The sequence below is a fragment of the Saccopteryx bilineata genome, chromosome 4 (genome assembly GCF_036850765.1).
Source record: "Saccopteryx bilineata isolate mSacBil1 chromosome 4, mSacBil1_pri_phased_curated, whole genome shotgun sequence".
Classification (NCBI taxonomy): Eukaryota; Metazoa; Chordata; class Mammalia; order Chiroptera; family Emballonuridae; genus Saccopteryx; species Saccopteryx bilineata.
This window is the reverse complement of record NC_089493.1, coordinates 102,584,245-102,608,137: the sequence shown is the minus strand read 5'-3', so window position 1 is coordinate 102,608,137 and position 23,893 is coordinate 102,584,245.

Below are 23,893 nucleotides of genomic sequence, written 5' to 3'. Positions count from 1 at the left end.
ATGACATCGGATCTTTTACAACAACATGGATGGACCTTGATAACATTATACTGAGCAAAATAAGTAAATCAGAAAAAACTAAGAACTATATGATTCCATACATAGATGGGACATAAAAATGTGACTCAGAGACATGGACAACAGTGTTGGGGTTACAGGGTGGGGGGGAGGAGAAGGAGGGGGTTGGGGGAGGGGAGGGCCACAAAGAAAACCAGTTAGAAGGTGATGGAAGACAAGTTTATCAATGTCATTCCATCAAAATTAATCAAAAAAAATAAAAAAAAAGAATGTGTCTCATGACTAATTCAGGCAGTTAGAAGAATAGTATAAGAATGCTAATTCTGAAACTAAGAGGACTCTTCAACCAAGGAACACTGAAGAAGCCACACCGAGACTGCTTAGTGTATCCCAAGGTTCTCTTTGCCACAGTCGCAGAGCTCCAGGGAAATGCAACCTGGTCTCATCTCTCCAGGCAGAGGAGAACAGAAGCTCCATATCCACGCATGGTGCAAATGGCTTTTCTACTCTACCTGAACCATTACCAGCTAGAAGCAGCGGTCATGAGACTTGGACATGAGCTGCAAAGTATAGAATGGTGACAACAATTCCAGTGCCATGCGGAGTTTTTCTGGATGTGGACTTTTCCTGGACTCCTGCTCCCTTTGACAGCTCCTAACAGACTGAACTGTGGTTGAGTTGCATTTTTCAGGGATTTGGCATGGTGATGGGGCCAACTTGGACTTGGTGAACATGTTAAGGACGCTACTCTTTTATGGATTCTTGCTGTATTGGCCAAGAGTTTGCTTAAAGGCTCTTAATCACTGTAAAAAAAATAGAAGACTGGATAAAGAAAATGGGACACATATACACCATGGTATACTATTCAGCTAGAAGAAATGATGACATCGGATCACTTACAGCAGAATGGTGGAATCTTGATAACATTATGCGGAGTGAAATAAGTGAATCAGAAAAAAACAAGAACTGCAGGATTCCATATATTGGTGGGACATAAAAGTGAGACTAAGAGACATGGACAGGAGTGTGATGGTTATGGGGAGGGGGGGAGGGGGAGGGAAGGAGAGAGGGGGGAGGGGGAGGGGTACAAAGAAAACTGGATAGAGGGTGATGGAGGACGATCTCTCTTTGGGTGATGGTTATACAACAGAACTAAATGACAAGATAACCTGGAAATGTTTTCTTTGAATATATGTACCCTGATTTATTGATGTCACCCCATTAAAATAAAAATTTATTTATAAAAAATAAAAGAATGCTAATTCTGCTTTTCAGGCCACATCCTACAAAAGGGGCCCCAAGCAAATTGGTGATTTGGCTACTCTGATTTTGCCAATTGGATTAAAAAAAATAGGTCAGGAACGCCCTGAAATGGAACTAACAATACATAAGCATAAATTTAAAGGACTTTTAGATACTGGAGCTGATGTATCTGTTTTTGCTAAGCTACATTGGCCTCCTTCCTGGCCCACTCATGCAGCAGCCACAGAATTACAAGGTATAGGGCAAAGTAAATCCCTCAACAAAGTTTTAGTTTTCTACATTGGGAAGATTAAGAAGGTCATTCTGGATTTTTTAAGCCTTATGTGCTCCCTGGATGGCCAATTAATTTGTGAGGTAGAGATGTTTTGAAAAATATGGGAGTGTTGCTTGTCAGTCCTAATGGTTTAGTCAGTACTCAGATGCTTGATCGGGGATTTGTGCCCACCAAGGGACTAGGGAAAGAACAGCGAGGAATTCTCACCCCCATAGAAGTGGCACCCAATACTAGAAGGTGTGGATTAGGATATCAAAATTTAGCATAGGGACCTTGGTAGCTCCAGCTACCCCAATAATGCATTGTGCAGACCCAATTACTTGGATATCAGATAATCCTGTATGGGTAGACCAATGGCCCCTTTCTCAGGAGAAACTTAGGGCAGCTGCTGAATTGGTACAAGAGCAGCTACAGCTTGGGCACATTGAACCATCTAATAGCCCAGGAATACACTTCCATATTTTGATCTTGTTGCCTCCTGGATTATCAAGGGGCATAGGCGACCCTTACAGTTTATAGGCTTTGAGCCTCAAAATTATTGTTGTTCCTTTCTTCAAAGGATCAACAACAATGGCTCTGGGAAACTTCCACTAAATGGCAAATCACTCTTGCAAATCAATGGACAACTTTATACTGAAACTGTCAACTTAAAATCAGCTCAAAGTCTAGAATTATATGCCATGATCATGGCTTTTCAGCATTTGCCATATTCCCCCTTTACTCTATATACAGACAGCAAATATTTATTTATGGTGTTTCCACTATAAAGACTGCGGTCTTAGGGATAAATGCTGATGAACTATTTCAGCAGTTCCTCCTTCTTCAAAGACTTGTATGTCAACATGGAGCTCCATGTTTTATAGGACATATTCGAGCTCACTTGATGCTCCCTGGAGCTTTAGCACAAGGGAATGCCCTTTTTTTCTTTTATTTCTTTTTTAAAATTATTTATTTATTTTATTTATTTTTTCTGAAGTTGGAAATGGGGAGGCAGTCAGACAGACTCTCACATGCGCCTGACAGGGATCCACCTGGCATGCTTACGGGGGGGGGGATGCTCTGCCCATCTGGAGCGTCGCTCTGTTGCAACCTGAGCCATTCTAGCACCTGAGGCAGAGGCCACAGAGCCATCCTCAGTGCCCAGGCCAACTTTGCTCCAATGGAGCCTTGGCTGCGGGAGGGAAAGAGAGAGACAGAGAGGAAGGAGAAGGGGAGGAGTGGAGAAGCAGAAGGGCGCTTCTCTGGTGTGTCCTGGCTGGGAATCAAACCCAGGACCCCTGCACGCTAGGCCAACGCTCTACTACTGAGCCAACTGGCCAGGGCCTAGAAATGCCCTTGTTGATCAAGCTACCCAAAAGAAAATTATTTGGAGCAACCATGATAGATCGAGCAATTCAGTCTCATACTATTCATCACCAGAATGCTGTAGCCCTGTGTAAACAGTTTCAATTTATTTGGGAAGCAGCACAGCAGATTGGGAAATCCTGTCCAAGGAGTCCTATACTACAATCTGCCCCTTCATTTGGAAGTTAACCCTCAAGGACCCCTACCAGGACAACTTTGGCAAATGGATGTTACTCATATACCTTCATTTGGCAAACAGTCCTATGTCCACGTTACAGTGGATACATATTCTGGATTTATAGTAACCTCTGTCAGAACAGGAAAGGCTGCTAAGCATGTTATAGCTCATTGTCTGTATGCATTGTTCTATTACTGAAGTTCCTAAACTGGTTAAACTGACAATGCTCCTGCATATGGAGCAAAAGCATTTACTGTATGGTGTCAAACCTTTCAAATTATGTGTATTTCTTAAAATCTTTAAAGTCAAGGTATTATTAAAGTGTACCCAGCAAATATTTTAAGGTCAATTTAAAAAAAAATTTAAAAAGGGGGAGTCATATCCTGGAACTCCTATGGGTCTACCATATCATGCTTTTACTTAAAAATTTTTTAAATTTCTTTTGAATGCTGATGAACAAATCTTTTTCTCCTGCAAACTATTACCTTCTTTATTTGATCCAGCTAATAACACTGTTTTGTCTTTTTATAAATAGCTCCATATATATGGAAAAGATTTATATAGGCAAATGGGGATTCTCAAACCCCTCAGGGAGATCTTCTGAGCATGGCTTTTAAGATACTAAGAGGCAGAAAAAGCCCAATAGAGATCAAGGGAACTACCAGCTTTTAGGATATGCCCTTAAAGACTCCAACGTCCCAAAGGGGTCTCATAGGATGCCATCTGGGTCCTGCTTCAATAGTGGAAAGGAAGGTCATTGAGCTAAAGCCTGCCAGACTTACATGTCTCTGCTGTGAGGAAACAGGGACACTAGAAGGTAGGCTTCCCCCTCACTCCTCTAAGGGAGGGTTCAGTCTCTTCTAGCCCTGCTCAAGCCACCTATGACCTAACCTTGCCCAGAATGTTGGGGTTTGCCACTGAAGGCTGAAGGGGCCCAGGGCTGTAGACCCATTCTATGACACTGTGGACGAGCTTAGGGTATTTCTCCTAAGAAGCAGGTAACTGAGCTCATTTGCACAAGGGCCACTTAACTATGTCAGGTTTTTTATTCTTCCCTCAAAGATCTCTGTTGTGGGTGTTGATAGTCCTATTTTCTGCTGCTTTGTTTAATATATGGTGTTTCCTTTATTCCTACTACCTCAATGCCCCACTCATATTTCAGGCTGGGACCTACTCCTAATTTAGAGCTCTTTTCCCCCCCTTTGCCAACTTCTATTATGAATCTACCTTTGCCACCCAGCTTAGTGTATCCCAAGTTTCTCTTTACCAAGCCACAGTCGCAGAGCTCTAGGGAAATGTAACCTGGTCTCATCTCTCCAGGTAGAGGCGAATAGAAGCTCCATCTCCACACATGCTGCAGATGGCATTTCCAGTCTACCTGAATCATTACCAGCTAGAAGCAGCGGTCATTGGGACTTGGACGTGAGCTGCAAAGTATAAAATTGTGACAATTTCAGTGCCATGCGGAGTTTTCCTGGATGTGGACTTTTCCTGGACTCCTGCTCCCTTTGACAGCTCCTAACAGACTGAACTGTGGTTGAGTTGCATTTTTCAGGGATTTGGCATGGTGTTGAGGCCAACTTGGACTTGATGAACATGTTTAGGACACTACTCTTTTATGGATTCTTGCTGTATTGGCCAAGAGTTTGCTTAAAGGCTCTTAATCAGTATAAAAAAAATAGAAGACTGGATAAAGAAGATGTGGCACATATACACCATGGTATATACTATTCAGCCATAAGAAATGATGACATTGGGTCACTTACAACAAAATGGTGGGATCTTGATAACATTATATGAATTGAATTAAGTAAATCAGAAAAAAACAAGACCTGCAGGATTCCATACATTGGTGGGACATAAAAACGAGACTAAGAGACATGGACAAGTGAGTGTTGGTTACAGGGGGCGGGGGGAGGGAAGGAGGGAGAGGGGGAGGGAGAGGGGAAGGGCACAAATAAAACTAGATAGAAGGTGCCAGAGGACAATCTGACTTTGGGTGATGGGTTTGCAACATAATTGAATGACAAGATAACCTGGACATGTTTTCTTTGAACATAGTACCCTGATTTATTGATGTCACCTTGTTAAAATTAATAAAAATTTATTTATTAAATTAAAAAACATAGTTAGTACCAAAACAAAGATAGATTAAAATAGTTGCAGATATACTTGATCCTTTCCAATGCCCCTTGCCACCTTCTCAAGACACTTATCTCTGTCTTAATACTATATTGAGGATACAATGTAATGCACTGTATGAACACTTTCCTCTTATTAATGGGACACTAGGAAGCTGTTTCTTCTATTGGAGGATGCGTCCATTATCTCCTAGGATATCTGTGAGTGTTGCAGAATGGAAAGGAAAGCCCTGGTGGTATCAGAGGAAGTCAGACTAGTGGCAAAACCTCTTGTTATTCTAATTTAGAGGTCCCCAAACTTTTTTTATTTTTTATTATTTATTCATTTTTTTAGAGAGAGGGAGATAGAGAGACAGACAGGGAGAGAGAGGAGAGAGAGACAGAGAGAGAGAAGGGAGGAGGAGCTGGAAGTATCAACTCTCATATGTGCCTTGACCAGGCAAGCCCAGGGTTTCGAACCAGCAACCTCAGCATTTCCAGGTCGATGCTTTATCCACTGTGCCACCACAGGTCAGGCCCCCAAACTTTTTACACAGGGGGCCAGTTCACTGTCCCTCAGACCATTGGAGGGCCGGACTATAAAAAAACCTATAAACAAATCCCTATGCACACTGCACATATCTTATTTTAAAGTAAAAAACAAAACAAAACGGGAACAAATACAATATTTAAAATAAAGAACAAGTAAATTTAAATCAACAAACTGACCAGTATTTCAATGGGAACTATGCTCCTCTCACTGACCACCAATGAAAGAGGTGCCCCTTCCAGAAGTGCAGCGGGGGCCAGATAAGTGGCCTCAGGGGGCCGCATGCGGCCCGCGGGCTGTAGTTTGGGGACCTGTGTTCTAATTCATCTAGTAAATATTTATATCAGACATTACAGACTCTGGCTATGCTATGACTTTATGACAGTGAAATTTTAGGTGAACAATGTGCTATAAAGAATTATAATTTGGTAGATTTTGCAATAAATATTCATGAAATTTATTGCTTATTAGATTCTGGAATAAAAGTTTCACTATGTTTCCATCTATTCTAGTGAATTAATGTCAATAGCCCTTGTCAGTGTTTTTACACTGAATCTAAGCTCTTTAAAAACTATTAAAAATTCCACTAAATAAATTTTGTACTTCCTCACTTGCCTTTTGAAAATAGTCAAGCAGGAGTGGAATCTCTGCTGGCCGTTACTCAGGTTCTTCCCTGCTATCCTCCTCTTGTCTCCAATCAACCGTTGCTAACGCTTGCTAACATTTTGTTTGCAGAAAGAAGATATAAATAAAAATTTTCATTGTAGAAGAATAGGCTTATTCCAATAAAACTTCTGATTAGAAGCCAAACACTACACATGGTGTTTTTCTAGGCTCCTAATTGTAAATCATTTTGTAAAGGCAATTTTACCAGATAGCTAATGTAACCAGAAAGGTTGGCTTGTGCTGCCTGTCACTAAAAATTCAATAAGTAGAGACAAGGGTTGGATCTCTTAGTGTGCTTTATTCTGATGGTCAGCCAACTGAGAAGACGGGGCATTTATGCCTCCAAAGCCTGCCTTAACATGCTCAGTTTGAAGACATCTTTTAAAGGGTGATCAAAGCTGGATAGGGATAGAAAGGAACGTGGCTATGTGTCCTTTCCCAGGTCCAGATTCTATTCTTCATTTGTCCTTGGCATGCTTGCCATCGTTGGAGTTAAGTTTTCTGGCCTTATTACTTTTCTAAATGACTTGGATTGGGTCTGAGCACTTTGCAGTCAGGGCTGTGAACTCCTGCATTTTGTAAGGCCTGATAACTGGGCTAGAAAAGCAGATCAGCTGGCATCGTTATGCTTTAAAAAACACTCAAACAATTCTAAAATACAGAGTGTAAAATTAATATATTGGGAATATGTCTACTGTTTGTCCCCTTACACTCCCCACTGTTAGTTTTAATTATCTTATTTCTATGAGATTAGTTTTATATGGAAGTAATTATTTTGCAGTTTTTCCAGGGATTAATGCTTAAGTGCTATTCTCTGGCCTCCTGGTTCATTCCCCTGCTAAGGGGGTGTAACCAGCAATATGCTAGAGGAGAAAGGGGTACCCTAGGGGTGAGATCCTTGTTTTCCAAGTTCTGCCTGTTGCTGGGCACCTAGGACTTTTTGCCCTGGTGACCTCTGTGCCTGGCCTATAGTCCTGGCTCTGCTTATGTCTGTCTAATTGCCTACTATGTACCCCTCAAGGATCCTGGCTCTCAATTCTTTCAGGGAAAAGAAGCACAAGGTCTCTTCTGTAGCTGCTTCCTGCTATAGAGGGGTGATGTTTCTCTTCAAAGCAAAAAGATACTTGCTGTTTGTCAGAGGAATGATGAGACCTCTGCATGGATGGTATCTAGAGGTTGTGTTCCCGGAGTTTCAGTAGGGCTTGTAACCTGGTGGAAACAAACTGTGTCATAAATCTCAATATAATTGGGACAAAAGCTAGAATGACAGAATTATGATGACTGGTCCAATGCAAGAAATAAAAATTTAGTTCTTAATTCTAAATCAAAGAATGAGGAAAAAAAATTAGTTCAGAGGGTTATAGTCAAAACATTCAGGAAAACTAGAAAAATTCAGGATCCAATCTAGTTTCTGATATTTATGACTGTGCATTATAGATTCTACCGAAACATATTTTTTCTCCCTAAAATTACCTTAGTGTTTATTAAAAAGCCTAATTAAGACTAACTTATTTACTATATTAAGTCTAGTTTCTTTTATTTGTTTGTTTGTTTATCTACTTTAGTGAAGTAAGAGGCAGGGAAGCAGAGAAACAGGCTCCCGCATGTGCCTTGACAAGAATCCACCCAACAAGCCCCATACCGGGTGATCCTCTGCCCACCTGGGGCTGCTGCTCCATTGCTCAGCAACTGAGCCATCACAGCACCTGAGACAGGCCATGAAGCCATCCTCAGCGCCCGGGGCCGACTTGCTTGAACTATTTGAGCCATGGCTTCAGGAGAGGAAAAGAGAGAGAGTGAGGGAGAGAGACAGAGAGAGAGAGAGAGAGATAGAGAGAGAGAAGAAGAAGGAGGGGGAAGGGTAGAGAGCAGATGGTTGCTTCTCCTGTGTGCCCTGACAGTAATCAAACCCAAGACTTCCACATGTTGGGCTGATGCTCTACCATTGAGCCAACTGGTCATGGCCAAGTCTAATTTTAGTTTGGCTTAATTATTTGCATAAACACAGTAAGAATAGCAATTAATCCTATAGGTGTTTTCAGATCTTCTTTTCTGGAATCTCATAAGGAATCTTTAGATTGAGTCTTAATTAACCTTTCCAGGCAAAGAAGCCAGGCCCTATCATTGCCATCAGGCCTTGCCCATGCTACCTATAGGTTTGGGTGAATATATCAAGCACTTCCGGTCCCCTAAAATGTCTTGAGGTTCCTTTCTCGCCATCTCCTAGGAAAGAACCCTTTCCAGACATGATAGTCCAGTCAAAGCTTTGGTTACGAAAACCACAATTGGAAACTGATTCTGTAACTTATAAAGAGAACAAATTCTTACTGGATTTATGCAAATTTATTACTACTACAATAATACTAACAGTTGTCAGATTCTGGAGGGATCCAGTAGAAAGAAAAAATATAAATGCAACAATGTTGCTTATAGATATATTTCACTAAATTGTGGTAAGAGAAAAGTTTCCTTGTATCTGGAAAACAAAAGGATTGAAAAATCAACAATATTTTGAACAGAGTCAGGAAAATAATAATTCTCAGTTCATCTAGTCTAAATCAATATCTGTTCATCTTGATTATTCATCAGTATTTCTATAAATCCAATTATTTCCCAGAGTTCTATAGATCTTCATCCAGTTCAAAGGTATAATCTGTTCATTTATTTTTAGAAACCTATATTTTAGAATAAGTCTAAGTCCTTTCTATGGATTTTCTTGAAGATATCCTATATTTGTAAATGCATCAGAACAAAACATTGTCTCCAAATGACAAGAAAAAAACCCAAAAAAACACAACTTAAAATGACATGGTTATAAACCTGATTATAATACAGTTGATAAAGGAATTTGTTTCTTTTAATAAAACTTAAGATAACAATTAGAATTACAAATGAAAGTATGTCAGAATCTTGTAGACTCTTGGAGATTTTCACAGTATCTCCAGAATATCCACTTTAATAAAAATATATGTATATACAAATAGAAAACAGGTATTATTTATTACTATATTTTTGCAAAACTTCCCATGTAATTTGAAACATATCAAATAGATCTAATTAGTCTAAAATTTCTCTTTTATTAGGAGAGAGAACAAATCCTTGAAGTATTACAGGGACCCACTGGAATAACCCAAGGTCACTTCTCTCAAAATTGAAACACCAGGAAGCTTGGAAAAAAGACTTCTGTTGCATCTGTTTGGTAACTCCTGCAACTGAGATGGTGGTTTAATCTTTTTTATTTTATTTTATTTTTTTATTTATTCATTTTAGAGAGAAGAGGGAGAGATAGAGAGAAAGAAGGGAGGAGGAGCAGGAAGCATCAACTCCCATATGTGCCTTGACCAGGCAGCCCAGGGTTTCAAACTGGCGCCCTCAGCATTTCCAGGTCGACGCTTGATCCACTGTGCCCCCAGAGGCCAGGCACTTTTAAAAAAAATATATATATATATTTATTTATTTTTATTTATTCATTTTTAGAGAGAGAGGAGAGAAGGGGGAAGGAGCTGGAAGTATCAACTCCCATATGTGCCTTGACCAGGCAAGCCCAGGGTTTTGAACTGGCGACCTCAGTGTTCCAGGTCGATACTTTATCCACTGCACCACCACAGGTCAGGTTTAATCTTTTTAACTGAGTGGCTAAGAAACTGACTAGAGGTGGGGATTCTGTGAGAAATTAACTGTTTCAAAAAGCAAAGGGAGCTTCTAGGCCTTTCCATGTGTAGTCAAAATTACTATTTAGCTTCACTATTTACATGCATTTCCTTTTCTTTCATTTCTATTTTCCTTTTAGGACAATCCTTTTTCTAATATCCTTCTTTCTTCTAACATGTATGGCCCTTTCTTTTATACCTTTTCTCACATTTTTCACTTCTTCAATTTTTTCCTCTTTGCTTCTTCCCTCTAAACAGAACTTCTGCAATTTACATAAACCTTCTGCAACTTTCCTAGTTCCTTTTTTTTTTTTTTTTACAGAGAGAGGGATAGACAGGGACAGACAGACAGGAGGGGAGAGAGATGAGAAGCATCAATTTTTTTTTGTTTTTTTTTATTTTTTATTTTTATTTTATTTTTTTATTTATTCATTTTTAGAGAGGAGAGAGAGAGAGACAGAGAGGGAGAGAGAGGAGAGACATAGAGAGAGAGAGAGAGAGAGAGAGAGAGAGAGAAGGGGGGAGGAGCTGGAGGCATCAACTCCCATATGTGCCTTGACCAGGCAAGCCCAGGGTTTTGAACTGGCGACCTCAGCATTTCCAGGTCGACGCTTTATCCACTGCGCCACCACAGGTCAGGTCAATTTTTTTTTGTTGAGGCAATTTAATTGTTCATTGATTGCTTTCTCATATGTGCCTTGACCGTGGGGCTACAGCAGACCAAGTAACCCCTTGCTCAAGCCAGTGACCTTGGGCCCAAGCTGGTGAGCCTTGCTCAAACCTGATGAATCCGCGCTCAAGCTGGCAACTTCAGGGTCTTGAACCTGGGTCCTTCATGTTCAATCTGATGCTCTATCCACTGTGCCACTGCCTGGTCAGGCCCTAGTTCCTTCTTTAACTCATTCAGAAATAACTATATTAGAACAATGCATTTTTTATTCTTGCCCTTCAAAAATGTGTCTTTCTACCAGAAATCTCTCTCTATATAGATATATATAAATATATAGATATATATATATATAGATAGTGTGTTGTAATGTACAAAAGGCTACAGAATTAATATTAATATTTTAGGAAGCTTAAAGAACATTTTGTTAGTTTGGGCTAGGCGTACAGAAAGATTTTGTAGATGATCTCTGTACTTGTATGATTAGCATAAAACCAAGATGGCCAATGACATTGTGTTGTAAATGTAGAAAGAGAAAGGAGACTTGGATTCTCTGACCTTCCCCCATTCCTATGGGGAAATGGGTGAATAGCTAGCCAGGTGTAGGGAGAGAAAAGATTAAATTAAACCTTTTCTTATACTAATGGATCATTTACAGGCATTTGTCCCCATGGAAACTACCTCTCCCCTCCTGAAAGCATGTAGTTAATGTATGTATCTCTAGGCAAAGGAATAGCAAATAAACACTAGAAAATTATAGGAATGTCTTCTAATATGTAAAGTGACATTTTTACCATTATGTTGCCTTGTAAGTTTTAATGTAGAAGCGTTTTTTTATGAATCCTATAGACAAATGTTATAAACTTGCTAATGAATTGTGTCCCATCCCCCTCCCTTCATCCTTTCCCCAAACCTGCAGAGGAGAAAACAAAAAGTATAGGCTTACACCGTGATGTCAGGTTATTTCCCCACCATGTATAATTAACGGTATATAACCAATCTCTAGAATATTAATAAAACACACGATTTGGGACTGACCCCGTGTAAGCTATGTGCAGCTGGCATATTTAATAAATTTCTCTTTTAATAAAATTTTTCAAAAACTTATTTGGACTACGTGCCTCTATGAAAACCTGTGAAATTGTAGATTGGGTACTTGTATGGCCAGTTGCCATGGCCATCATCACAGCCGCCCAGCCCATGCAGGTTCACATTGGATTTGGACAGTCAGTAAAGAAACAACGGAGCCAATAACTGCTGGGCCATCATCTTTAATCCTAGCTTGCGCCCGGTGGGCAACTAAAACACACACTGGACTCCAAACCCACTCATTCACTGCTCACAAAGCTACTGACTTATTCGAGTTTCCTAGAATCAAAGGTTTCTAGCTCACCAGACTTATTCACCTCTGTTCCTCATCTCCTTCCTTCTCCCTGCACAAACTCTGCACAAACTGGCTTCTCACTCAGCACTCCACCTTCTTGGCTGCTTCCCCTGATCTCCTCCACGTGGTCTTTCTCTGCTCTCCTCTCTAATGCTAATCCCATGAATTGAGAGAGAGCAAGCTCCGGTCTGCCCCACTTTATAGTGTAGAAAGCAAAACCTTTAGTACATTATACAAACAAGGAAGTCTCTGATACAAAGTCACTTATCTGAGGCATAATGGGATTCCTCATGAGAGAGCACCATCCCACATCAAAAAGGGTGGGAAAGGCTTAGTCCTAAAACCAAGCCTTAGGCTATAAGAATCCTGCCTGCTTACTGCCTGTCCCCCCACATCCAATACAAACTATAAGTGAGGAAACATATATATCATATTTAAAAACTTATTTGACCAACAGTACTTTACAACATTTGGCACCCACATGGAGCCTACGGTGTTTTGCGTCACTGGGTAGAGGCACTCTGAATTGGACAGACTCTCCAGGAAGCTGCCCAGGGCTCACTTGAAAATCGAGGAGAGGCGCACCACTTGAGACTTCCAGGGCTATCTGACCTGTGGTGGCACAGTGGATAGTGCAGGGCTCCCGGTCTTCCTGTGGGGTCTGGACAGTTCCCCGGTAGATGCTTCTCGGTTCCAAAATTCGACAATTTGGATAATTAGGCAGAGAAATTGAGGAGGTAAGTAAAGCAACTTTTTTGCTTTACTGAATGTTCTGGCTTTCCTCTGAATACTTGCTTTTGCTTTTCTGTTTAGGACTGGTACTGGTCTGGGACTAGATGTAGGTAAGGCAGACTTGTGACGTACTAATTTGTAACTCCAGTGCGTAGGTAAGGCAGATCTCCTGTTTTGCTGATTTGAAACACTGGTAGCCTGTAGGTAAGGTCAATTTAGATCTGTGGCCAATCTAGATTTGTGGTTTTACTAATTTGTAACTCCGGTGTGTAGGTGAAGTAAATCATCTGTCTTGCTGATTTGAAACTGTAAGCCTGTAGGTAAATTGAACCCTTTGTTTTACTAATTTGAAACTCCAGAGGCGTAAGTGGAATGGATCTTTTATTTTACTTATTTGAAACTTCAGTGTGTAGGTAGGACCAACTGCTTTTACTGATTCGAAACTTGTCTCCACGTTTGGTGCTGTTCTCAGGAGGAAACCTGAGTAGGGACTGAGTCAGTGCTGAGCTAATCAATCCCGTCTCAGGACTTTTCAGGGACACCTTTGTATTTATCGAAATCTCATTCTTCTTTGTTCTCCTTCCTTTTGTCTAAAATTCCTGAGTTTAAAGTCTAAAGTCCTTGCAGGGATGTGGCCTGCGTACACCTGAGAGGCTATGAGGGAAGCCCTTCCCTCGTCTATGAAAGCGCGCTCATGTGTGTGTATATAAGTCCTTTGTTTAATGTCTAAAACGTGTCTGTTTTAAAGCCTGGCTTTGGTATTTTGTTTTGAAACTGGAAGCTTCTGACTAAAAAGCAATCTCAAGTGGAGAATCATTGTCTTCTCTTTGTTCTCAAATTAGCTTCGAGTGCCCTGTCAAGTTTCTTCTCTGAAAGGAATCATTCTCTTCGGTTGGCTTCTTCCCCTTGTCTTGTGTAATAATTAATATCGCTATAGTCAAACACCTTTTATTCTGGGTGCTAGTTAATGATCTGTCTTATCCTTTTGTTTTTATTGGTGCACTACTTTCTGGATTTTTCTGAAGTAGTTTTAATTCTGTAATTAGTAATCTTGGCTATTAAATATGGGAGGAGGGGCCAGTTCACAGAAGACCCCTTTAGGTTGTCTTTTAAAGCACTTTCAAGAAGCTTATGAAGACAACTGTGGGTATGGAATTAAATGGTCTAAGAGAAGGCTTCACACTCTCTGTGAATCAGAATGGCTTGCTTTTGGGGTTAAATGGCTGAAAGCTGGGACTTTTAATCCCCAGATAGTAAAAGCAGTTTGGAATATTGTAACTGAAGATCCAGGCTACCCTGATCAGTTTCCATACATTGATCAATGGCTAAATTTAACATTAAATCCACCACAATGGCTAAAAGCTTGTTCAATACAGAAAGGGCGATATGTCTTCCTAGTCTGGCCAGACTTATATCTAAGACAGGAAAGGGATTTGAGAGAAAAAGTAGAACTCACTTAGGAAGAAATCAATGTACATATTGCAATAGGGAATACGGCCAGGAAAGTATTTCTCCAGCCTCTAGGAGAAAGGGCTGGCAAGTAAGTGATTTAGGTGAGAGAAGAGAGAAAAGCCGAGTGGGGACGCGTGGTGTGCGGAAGGATAGAGTGGGGGTGCGGCCGTGGAGAGGTGAATGTGGACATGCCTCCTCCCCCCTTAGCTGTGCTCCTGCCCTCGCCACCACAGCGCACCCAAGCAGAAGGCAAACATCAGGCAGACGGCCGAGCGCCAAAAGGCGAGCCCCACTGCCACCTCCAGATGCATGGCTAGGCTAGAACAGGGGTCGAGAAACTATGGCTCGCAAGCCAGATGTGGTTCTTTTGATGGCTGCATCTGGCTCGCAGACAAATCTTTAATAAAAAAAATAATAACGTTAAAAATATAAAACATTCTCATGTATTACAATCCATTCATTTTCTACCGCCTATGTTCATGGTTGCGGGTGGCTGGAGCCAATCACAACTGTCCTCTGGGACAACACCAAATTTTTATTGGATAATGCATAACGTACATGGGTCGTTGTATGGCTTTCATGGAATTTCATTTTAAAATATGTGACATTCATGGCTCTCTCAGCCAAAAAGTTTTCCGACCCCTGGACTAGAGTTCAGCTTGCTGTGTGCAGCGCGGAGGAGAAAGAACAATAGAGAAAGGATGAGATAGCTAAAATATAAAATAGAAATTGTTTTCAAATGTCCACCTGCGGACCAAAGGAGGTTTTGCCCATTTGGAAAATACAGGGTAAGAATAGTATTAAAAATTAAAACTTTGCTTTAAAAAAAGTCTTAAAGAAGAGAAATAAAAAATTTAGAAATTAACAAACTGTAGGTGTGGACCTTGCTGTTAATTGGCGGTTTCTTAAGTTAAATTGCAACTCCAGAAGGAGTAATAAAAACATGAGTAATAGAATTATAGGGAATAGAATTAAAAATAAGTTCTCCCTGGGTTGGGAATGATGGCTTGTTGCCCTCCACTGATATAAAAATGAGGGAAAAGCTTACAAAACTCTCTCGCGGGCCGAGGGGGTGGTAGAATCTCCTCCAAGTCTCTCAGTTACATAGAAGACATGGAGTTCATAAGGAAGACCCACAGCATTAACCATAATAGTAAAAACTGTAAAAATAATTTTCAGGGAATTGCGGAAAAGATTGGAAACCTCATATAAGCTAAAAGCAGCCCATTGTTAGGAAGGTAAATTTATAAAAATTGTATTTTATTTGCTGCTTTTATTGTAAGAAATAAAGCTAAACAGCTGCCGGAAGGAGGGAATAAAAGTCGTCTAGGCTTTTGGAAATGTTAGGTCCAAAGGCCTGCCCGACTGCGCCACCTCTCCCATGGCAACCGTGTCCCTTATCCGGAGGCAGAGGAGAAGGGAATGGAAGCCCTGAGAGAGTGTCGCTCTGGGACTGAGCCCATATCCTTGCTGCTTGGCCAGGCTGGGGTTCAAGTCAGCCCTCCAGTTGTGCAAAGAGGGACAAACACGTCGGATGTCTCTTCCTTTTCCCCTCTCCTAAGAACCCTGGTCGGCAAACTGCCATTTGCGGACAGCTTGCGGGCCACATGAGGCCTCTTGGGTATAGCTCTCCAACGGAGTGCCAAGTGCGGGTGCTGCCTCAGTGGGGAAGGTGCCTACATATATAGTTTAAATTTAAAATTTGGCTCTTAAAAGAAAATTCAGTTATTGTACTGTTAGTAATTGGCTCTATTAACTGATAGGTTTTCTGACCACTGGGTTAGGAGTAGTGATTTGTTGTCTTCCCCCACTATTGTGTAAAAAAGTATTTTCCATGTTAAAATGTATGTGTTATTTTAAAGGCCTTTTGTTAATTCTTTATTTGCTGTTTTATAGCCCTGTAATATTAGAATCTTAGTTTAAATATTAGGAGTCGTTAATAATGTCTTTTTATATAATGTTTAGTTTATTATCATTTTGAAACAATATTGGGTAATATAAGAGAAAAGAGTCATATCCTGGAATTCCTGCAAATCTATTTTATCATGTTTTTGTTAAATTTTATTTTACATGCTAATGTACTGAATTATTCAGCAGTGAAGAGACTCTGGAATTCTAAAGGAAACATCAAAAAAACCTGTTTTTCTTGATTTAATCCAGCTAATAATGCTGCTTTTGTCTTTTTCCAAGAGTTTATATAGACAGAAAAGGGCTCTCAGGTCCCTCAGTGAGATCTTCTGAGCATGGCTCTTAAGGTCTTTAATGACCAAGATAGAAACAGAAAAGGCAAATAAGGCCCAAAAGAGATCAGGAAATACCAGCTTTTGGCATATACCCTTAAAAGGTTCCAGCACTTCAAAGGGGCTTCATAGAATTCCATCAAGGCCTTGAGTCAAGAGTGGAAAGAAAGGTCATTGAGCTGAGGCCTTCCAGGCTTCTCGGCCCCACCAGATGACATGCCTTTGCTGTGGAAAAAGGGACACGAGAAGGTAAGCTGCCCCCTTGCTCCATGTAGGGAGGGTTCAGTCTCTTCCAGCCCTTTCCAGCTATCTGTGGCCTGATCTTGCCCAGCCTGCTGGGATTTGCCACTGAAGAATTAAAAATTGGTCCCATCACATGACACCATTTACGAGCCTAAGGTATTTCTTCCATGTAGCAGGTAAACTGATCTCATTTCTTATAAACACAAGGGCAATTTACTATGCCTTGCCTAAATATTTGAGTTTTATTTATCCCTTGAAGATCTTTACTGGGGGTAATGACAGTCTGATTTTTGTTGCTTTATTTAATGTATAGTGTCTCATTTATTCCTCTTGTCTCAATGCCCTCATGCCTATTGTAGGCTGGGACCTGTTAAAAGCAGTGATCATGAGGGCTTAAACTCTAGCTGCAAAGTGTAGAAATGTGACCACAATTCCAGTGCCTCACAGACTTTTCCTGAATGTGTATAACTTCTGATCTTTAGGACATTTCTCAGACTGAAATATAAATTAGGTTACATTTGTGAATAAAAAAAAACAGCAATAGTGTCAACATAGATTTAGTAAAATTACATTAACATGTTAAGGACAATTGTGACTGTAAGAATTTTATTTTAAATCCTGTTATATTAGTTAGAATTTTATTTGTTTAATAATCTAATAGGCTTTAGTCACTTTATTGTATTAAGATGCTTGTTATAATATTTGCTAACATTAGCTATTTGAATTTTATTGTTAATTGTATATTCTTCCAATCTGCCTCAAAATCAAAACATAGTAATTCAAATGAATAGTGCCACCCAGAATGAGTGGGGTCTTGGGACCCTTATTGCCAAAAGTTTATTTGAAACCAATTAGAAAAAATTTAAAAACAGGGAAGAAAGGATGCTGGGGTCCCACCCTGGGGTGGATCCAGGGGTCCTGCAGGAAGAGACGACGTCAGCAAGAAATGGGTGAGAGAGCTGAATTCTTTAGCATTCACTGCCAGGTATCTCCGCCAATGGCTAGTACAGCTTTATTTTTATACACTAAGTTATAATTACATGGTATGCGGAATATATTGATATTACAATCACAAGGTATGCAGAATACATTGGTTAACAGTTATTTTTGCTTTAATGTGAGTAAAAATTTCAGGAAAGGGTTAGTATATTTCTTTAAGCTATGAATCAGGTGGTAAGTCATTAAGTACAGTTATACAATAACTTGAGCAGCAGCAACAACAATATTGGCACAAACTTCTAAAAAGACCCTGTTGATTCTATCTTACTTAGCAATCTATTGTCTAGTAAAAACTATGTTTGTCTATTATTTTTCATCTATTAGTAATCCCAGCTATTACTTCCAGAACATTCCACTACCTGAAGGCTAGGTATATGAGAGTCTATGTGAGAGGAAAGTTTTTCTATTCTTTTATAATGAGTAATAGACTAGGGGGGGGGGTTAAGTAATGAATGGGTAAAGGCTGAAAGGTGCTTTTGTGTTTAGTGTGTGAATTCTACCTATTCATAATCACAATCTATATTTTCCTAATAGGATTTCAGGAGGGAGTTTTTTTATAGATCTAACCCTTTTTGGGGGATATTATAGCCAGCCTCCTAGGTCCACAGGCCTAGGCAAAGATGTTTATAGACTTTTCTGTGGAATTTATACCCTCTGTCTCACTCTCGGAGAAATTACTGCAAATCTGCAGGGAAAGTATGATGCTATTCTCCCTGTGCCATAAATGATAGCACACACACCCCCCAGAGAAAAGGGGGGAATACAAAACCAAATTAATTCAAGAAGTTAAAGGGGGAAGTATTGTTGCACCTCTTCTTTTGCCGTGACTGTGTCAACCAGCAACTATTGTTTTCTTAGCTGTGACTGTGTCAACCAGCAGTTGTTGATCGGCTTCCGACAAAAGGAATTTTCTCAAATAAATATTTAGAAATAGACTTTAATAATATAACTGACAATTGTTAGGAAGTTGCTATATATGGTTCTTTCCAGGTTGAGCTTGCTCATTCTAGTATTAGACCTGCATTGGTGTCCACAGTCTCAAAGCTAGTAGGAAAGAAATTTAATATTAATTAGAAGCTAATTTAAAGTTACATTGTACCCACAGGTACCCAAAGGTTCAGGGCAAGTAAATTATATTAATCAAATAATAAAAGAAATGTAACCACCCCTTCCTTAAGTAGTTGCAGGATTTATAGGTTACTCAGCAAGCTGTTCAAAAGACTGTCCAAGAGGCGCTTCCAGCGTTATTAGAAAATCAAGTACATCACCCAAGGACTCCCATGTGGGTGGGTCCACACACCCTGATCCCGACAACTCCCACTGCTGCCAAAATAGAAGGCATGTCTTACTCCAACCACAAAGAGGAAGCTGGTTGGTCTATGTACTGCAAATGTATGAAGAAACTAAGGACTATTTTTAATGAGACTTAGGGATAAAGGGAGCTAGGGTAAAAAAAAAGTCAACTTGCCCTGGCCGGTTGGCTCAGCGGTAGAGCGTCGGCCTAGCGTGCGGAGGACCCGGGTTCAATTCCTGGCCAGGGCACACAGGAGAAGCGCCCATTTGCTTCTCCACCCCTCCGCCGTGCTTTCCTCTCTGTCTCTCTCTTCCCCTCCCGCAGCCAAGGCTCCATTGGAGCAAAGATGGCCCGGGCGCTGGGGATGGCTCTGTGGCCTCTGCCTCAGGCGCTAGAGTGGCTCTGGTTGCAACATGGCGACACCCAGGATGGGCAGAGCATCGCCCCCTGGTGGGCAGAGCGTCGCCCCATGGTGGGCGTGCCGGGTGGATCCCAGTCGGGCGCATGCGGGAGTCTGTCTGACTGTCTCTCCCTGTTTCCAGCTTCAGAAAAATGAAAAAGAAAAAAAAAAAAAAAAAAAAAAGTCAACTTAATTGTCACTAAAAGTTAAAGGTTTTAAATTAAAAGTTCTGACTTAAAGTAAATTGTTATAAAAGCTGATTAGTTTTATATAAGTTGCAAAAGGAAATTGTACAGTCTATAGGAAATTAATCAGTAATCGTTATTTCTTTAATGAACTGTATTGCTATTAATGCTGTCTGTTAAATATCTGTTACATGTTATAAATTAATATTCCTAAACAACAGCCTTATGCTCATCAGTAAATTAAGTCAAGGATTTGACTTAAGAAATAGAACCAGTGGGGATTGTTGTAAGGTACAAAGGCTACAGAATTAATATTAATATTTTAGGAAGCTTAAAGAACACTTTGTCAGCCCCATCTACGACACTGTGGACGAGCCTAGGGTATTTCTCCCAAGAAACAGGTAAACTGATCTCATTTGCACAAGGGCCACTTAACTATGTCTTGTCAGAGTTTTTATTCTTCCCTCAGAGATCTCTATTGTGGGTGTTGATAGTCCTATTTTCTGCTGCTTTGTTTAATATATAGTGTTTCCTTTATTCCTCCTACCTCAATGCCCCACTCATATTTCAGGCTGGGACCTACTCCTAATTTAGAGCTCTCTTTCCCCCTTTTGCTAACTTCTATTATGAATCTACCTTTGCCACCCAGCTTAGTGTATCCCAAGGTTCTCTTTACCATGCCACAGTTGCAGAGCTCCAGGGAAAAGCAACCTGGTCTCATCACTCCAGGCAGAGGAGAACAGAAGCTCCATCTCTACACAGGCTATAAGGATCTTACCTGCTTACAGCTTGTCTCCCACACCCAATGCAAACTATAAGCGAGCAAACATAAATATACAGTATTTGCAAACTTATTTGACTTACATTATATATATAAACAATAGTATTAATAGTTGTAGTGAAAGTAACACTTTTCATTGGTCCTTGACAACTTTTCAAGGAGGCTGGAGAGGAAGAGGTGAGTGGATATCATGCATGCGTTACTTAGAGCCACTTGAATTTTTAAATATGCCATTTTTTCCTTTACATGGAACTTATTACCTCTCCTATTCCCACATGCTGCACAAGATTTGGGGCGGTACTAAAAACACAGCTCCCTGTTTTCCCTGGTACCACAGCAACTCACATACTCTAGGAGGAGGCTCTAAGATATTTAAAATACTCTTTTTTTCTTTTATTCTCTTCCTGAGTAGAATCCTCATTATATAACAACATGAAAACAGATGCATAAAACAGTTTTGATTAGTCATTGACTCATAGCTGTAAGTTGACCAGTCAGCTAAAATATAGCTTAATGGACCCTCTGGTGGAAACAAGACTAAGCTGCCTTTTTAAAAATCTAAACAAAATCCAAAACAAAGACAAAGTTTAAACAAATAAGTATTTATAAACCAAATCCCCTGGAAGGAGATTTGGCATTAGTCTTAGAACCTTATCTCATACCAATGGGTATTGTGAATGACATTTCAGAGGCACAAAACCCAAACAGTAGAGACAGAGTATTTTCAGTGTGTGCATAAAATAGCAAGAATTTCAGACAAGACAGATGAGAACACTCAAATCCAAACCAACTCCTCTTATTTCTAAGACCTGAGTACAATTTTACATATAAACAAGACAAATACTACACAGAGACACAAGCATCGCACATAAAAAAAAACCTAATCAAGCCTAATAGCAGAGTTGCTATTCAGCCCCTAACATTTAAGAGAACACAGAGCATAACATTTAGCATGGCAAAACCTTATAGAATATAAAAACAAAAAAGCAAGTTTGGGATTTAAAGTTCCATTCTAGTTAAGTTAAAATGAGCACTCCTCAAGGATTCCAATTTCAAAGCAATAATGCCCAGGGCATCTAAATCCAGGAATGATACTATTCTACAGAGTATGTACAATCAGAATGATATACTTTACAGAGTATATACGTATGTGTGTGTGTGTGTGTGTGTGTGTGTGTGTGTGTGTGTATATACCCACATATCATGTAAGTGTGTGAATGATTTCTTTTGGAGATATATTGCAGTAGAAGGTAAAATTTTGTTACCAAACTAAACTTACTGCTCAATGACTTGTATGTGTCCAGTAAAATGTATATTTGTAAGGTGCTTTGTATCCACTATCATTATTGATACATAGGAAGCATATAGAATAAACCACTGGTTTGCATAGAATATTAATTTATTTAACTCTCTTAACTCCATTGTTTTTTGTTTTTATGGGGCTTCATTACATAGGCTTGATCAATGAATTCAAAGTCCAGCCCTCTTCCCTCCCTGGAGGTGAGGGAATGGGACTAGATTTCCAACCCTCTAATTGCAATGATAGGTGGAGTCCAAAAGTTGTTTAATTAACATAACAAAGGACACTTATAGCTCTTATCACTTCATAAATTCCAAGGGTTTTAGAAGCTTTGTGCCAGAAATGGGATGGACACTAGAATCTATGTAAACACAATAAATTAAATTAAATAAAAGAAAGAAATTGGATGGACAACAAATATATATTTTTTACAAATCACAATATCACACCGCCTGCTTCTAGCTTAGGCAAAAGAAGACCTTCATGGGTCATGCCCATCTCAACTGAGGACTTTGAGTTTGTAGCAAAAGCCTCATGATAACAAAAAGTGTACATTTGTCTGGCCTTGATATTGCCCAGCACAACTGTTTCTGGCATATTGTCATCTGTTATGTTTTATGTTTTTGATTTATTATGTTATATATAATATATATAATATATATGTTATAACCTCCTGTCTTGAAAAATATACCTTCATTACAATAAACATTTTTAAAATTGTAAAGCTATAATATTGGTATGACTGAAAGGAAAATATCAAAGATAGAAATTTAATTATTAAATTTCATAACTGGGTTTTATGTATCTGTGCTGTGTAAGGCCAGTAGTCGTGGCCACCATCACAGCCTCCTGGCACATGCAAGTTCGCATTGGATTGGGACAGTTGGTAAAGAAACAATGGAGCCAAGAACTGGTGGGCCATTAGCTTTAATCCTAGCTTGCACCCGGCAGGCGGGTAAAAAAACACACTGGGCTCCAAAACCCACTCATTCAGCGCTCACAAAGCTACTGACTTATCCGAGTTTCCTAGAATCAAAGGTGTCTACCTCACCAGTCTCATTCTCCTTTGTTCCCCATCTTCTTCTCTCTGCACAGACTCTGCACTAACTGGCTTCTCTTTCAGCATTCCACCATCTTGGCTGCCTCTCCTTGCCTTTATCTGCTCTCCTCTCTAATGTTAATCTCAGGAACCGAGAGAGAGAGCAAGCTCCCAGTCTGTCCCACTTTATTTTTTTTTTATTTTTCTGAAGTTGGAAACGGGAAGGCAGTCAGACAGACTCCCGCATGTGCCCGACTGGGATCCACCCGGCATGCCCACCAGGGAGTGATGCTCTGCCCATCTGGGGCATTGCTCTGTTGTGACCAGAGCCATTCTAGTGCCTGAGGCAGAGGCCATGGAGCCATCCTCAGCACTTGGGCCAACTTTGCTCCAATGGAGCCTCGGCTGCGGGAAGGGAAGAGAGAGACAGAGAGGAAGGAGAGGAGAAGCGCCCATCTGCTTCTCCTGTGTGCCCTGGCCAGGAATCGAATCCGGGACTCCCACACGCCAGGCTGACACTCTACCACTGAGCCAACCAGCCAGGGCCTGCCCCACTTTAAGTGTAGAAACCAAAACCTTTAATCCAATATACAAACAAAGAAGTCTCTGATACAAAGTCACTTATCTGAGGCATAATGGGATTCCTCATGAGAGTGCACCATCCCACATCAAAAAGGGTGGGAAAGGCTTAGTCCCAAAACCAAGCCCCAGGCTACAAGGATTCTGCTTGCCCACAGCCCGCCCCCAACACATATTAATGTAATCACATTTATCCCAAGCAAGAAGGGCAACCAATGCCATCACCTGGGCGACGGGCTTTTATGTGGGCAGCACCATCTTTAACAAAGTGAGCATAATATATTTTATCTTCCCAACAGGCTGGCAATGAAATAAGAAAATACTTGAGCCTGAACAGGCAGTGGTACAGTGGATAGAGCATCAGAGTGGGACACAGAGGACTCAGGTTTGAAACCCCAAGATTGCCACCTTGAGCACAGGCTCATCCAGCTTGAGCACTGGCTAACCAGCTTGAGCGTGAGATCATAGACATGACCCCATGGTCTCTGGCTTGAGCTCAAAGATTGTTGGCTTGAAGCCCAAGGTCCCTGGCTTG